We start from the raw sequence: 3,405 nt of genomic DNA, 5'->3' as shown, positions 1-3,405 counted from the left end.
GTAGAACTTGCACTTTAACTCAGAATTCTTTTACCTCAGCCTCCCCAGTGCAAGGGTGATAGGCACTTCCATTATGGCTTTTGTTATTTACTCATGTATGAGGGTAACCGTCCATGCAGTGATAATAATTGTTGTATATGATTGATTGTAATGGCATCATTATTCTCATTTATAGGACAGTAAACTATGCAGTTATTGTGCCCCAGATTATCAAAAGTTATACAATAGGCATTGAGCTCCTCAGCCTGTAAAATGAAGCAGACCATGCTGATAAATTGGTTGGATATGAAAGCTGAAGCTGGACTTTAGCATGTTTTTATTTACAAACCTCCCAGAAATACATTTGAAGAGCGAATGTCTACACATTACTAGGGAAGTCTGATAGGTATGTTTATCAAAATAAAACAAAATCCCAGGGAATAGGCATGTGGTCATGTACGGGAGATGTACTTAAAGAGGAAGTGTTGGTTAAAGAGTCATAGACAGAAATTAGAGAGGTGTCAGTGGCAATTTCTGGCTGGGTAAAACGCTGGAGAGAAACTCCAGGCAAATGATCTAATCACTTCAGAAAATCTATTACTACTTTGATTGAATTGGCCTTTAGTAAGAGACATTATCCATAGATCAATATCAAAATCCAGCTCAAACCTGCTTGTCAAGAACATTTTGACTTCTAAAAGTTTTCACCAGGGATTTGAAAACCAAGTGCCTATTTATGTGGAAATGGTGCTGGCAACAAATATTGAGAATAATTAAAGGCTTGCATCAGCCTTGGGGACCAACTGTGCCAGAGGATGATGCTGACCACAGCCTGGTATATACCCCAGAGAACGTGTGTTTCTCGAGGTTGGCTCTCCCCTGAAGAATGCATCCTTGCTACCATCTCAGGGTCCTTTATGAACCACAAATTACCTATATTATGCAGAGATAGTTGGTGTTTTTCTACAAATCTCTGTCACCCAATTAATGATTTGAGATTTGAAACTATCAAGCAGGATGGAGGTCAATTTTTGACTATGTAGCCTTTTTGATTTCAGCACCTTAAGGATTTTTCATAAGTTAATATTATCTGCAAGCAAAAGTTCTTCTGCAACTCATAATATAGGAATCCCGTCTATAATTTGAGCTGTTGAGCAAATCAGTAAGAGAAAAAAGCAGATATGTCATTTTCCATGTAGGAGATTCTGTTATCCTTGGTTAGCCTTTTCATGTGAGGCTGCATCTTGGGAAACAAAGGACTCTGCACAACGCCGTGTCATAAGACCTTTTCACTGCTATGTCTTTGGTAAGCTTAGAAAGTTGTCTCTAATGTAAGTATGTAGGAGTAGAAGGAATATTTTTGTGAATACATTTCTCAAGAGATCTAACATTCTCGGTCACATATGTTAATATAATCTTATGTGCGAGATTAACTATGATTTATGAAGCTCTTTCTTAGGACATCTATTATAGTGTTTAAACATTTTCATTTCAAATATGGTACTGATCAACTGATATTCAAAAACATAAACCCAGACATTTAGGAGCCACAGATTGGTGCATGTTCCATGTTAAAGCATACATAAAGCAAAAATTTTCAAATCTATCTTTTTATTATAGTGTGGAAGTTAGTAAATTATGTAACAAATACGAACCCTCTTTTGGAGGTAAACATGGAATTTATGACTTGCACAACTTTAGGAAATGTGTGGTATTGTCCTATAAAGCTCAATATTGTCAACATATCAATTTCATTCCCACAAGAATTTTTTAAAATGCCATATATTTATTTCTCTATTAGTCAATATTCATCAACAGAATAATGAACAAATATTTTCTGAAATATTCACACAAGGGTATAAGTTATAATAGTGAAGATGATTATATAGTTACACGTAATAACATGTACAATACTTATTTAATTACAAATGAAAAATTAAATTTCTAAAAGTCTATATGCAGTTTAATAAGTCACTCAAGACAATAATATTAAAATATGTGTAATATAGGTAACTGATTTTTTAGAAGTAATGTAATTATACATTAAAAATCAGCATCTTTTAGATAGAGGAAAGGAACAAGATAGGAAAAGACTTAATTGTTCATAACATATTAGTTTACAGGATTGTTTTTATTTTCAAAATATTATTATTTAGACTTCAAATATCTAATAATATAAAATAAAGTGAAATAGTTTGAAAAGGGTGAACCTGCATTTTATTTTGTAGTAGGAAGTGACTTTTGGGTGCCCATCTGGTGTGCCTGTTTCCTTTTGCATCACATCTTCATTCTATCAATCACAATTTTTAATCGGGCTTCATCCTTGCAATATTACAGAAGGAGACTAAGCTATCTCTCTTCTCAGGAGATCTATTATGGTTCAAAAAAAGACTTTCCTCAGTAACACAAAAAAATTGAATTTCCCTTTCATTTGTGATGAGATTCCTCTCCTAATTCTTAGTCTTAGTCTTGACGTGATATTTTCTGATTGACTAAGTGAAACTCATAGTCTCCTCATTGGAGCATGATACTTTCAAAGCTCAGACACTAAATATTTACAGGTTGTGGGTTCTTCGAGGAAATTCAGCATTCAGTTACTCATGGAGAAACGCATTTGTGTTAGTTGTGATCTTCCAAGACCCCAGGAAACAACTCTTCAGCCAACACTTGAAAGACTGGCTGTATCAGCAAAAGATTTGGGTACTTTCCAGTAAAGTACCAGACTGTTCTCCCATGATTTAACTAACAACACCTTCCTTCATGTGAGTATTGCATTCCTTGCATCACCTAAAATATCACTCTGTATTTTGGGAGCAACCTAATATTTCCAGTATCTCACTCGATATCTCCCAGAGCTGCTCATTGTTCTGTATAAGTGAGTTCTATGAAGGGAATCTTAGAGGAGTATTTGTTGTGTACCAGTATTGGATCTCAATTTCATTGTTACCTTTGAAATTAATATATACAGTGCAGTTTCGATAGACTCAGAAGAGATTCTTACCTCATTTACTATTTCAGAAATTCTATTTTCCTGAAAACATAGTTTTAGCATGTTAATCAAATTGTTTTCCAGTTTGTTCTCAATTCCTTTGTTCATGTCTCAGTAAATGATTGTCAATTGAATACTGTACATTATCATTTGTACAGACATTTTATTATACATTTGGTGTGTAAAGACTCAAAAAGCCGTGGCTGTTTATAAAACTTGCTAAGGATTTGAGGACTTAAATGGATAGGTTTTAACCTGGTTTCTAGTCCTCATGTTAATAATCCTGGTGAAAATCTGCCAGACATTGAGGACTACAGGATTTGCTTATGTGTGTTTAAGACATGGGTGCTCATGGGGATCATCCCTGCACTCTGTCCTGAGATTGTGATTTTGTGGTTTCTGTGTATCCAAAGTTCCAGGATTCAATCAGGATTTCT

This window comes from Octodon degus, unplaced genomic scaffold, assembly GCF_000260255.1.
Source record: "Octodon degus isolate 3935 unplaced genomic scaffold, OctDeg1.0 scaffold00543, whole genome shotgun sequence".
Taxonomy (NCBI): Eukaryota; Metazoa; Chordata; class Mammalia; order Rodentia; family Octodontidae; genus Octodon; species Octodon degus.
Note: the sequence above shows the minus strand (reverse complement) of the source record.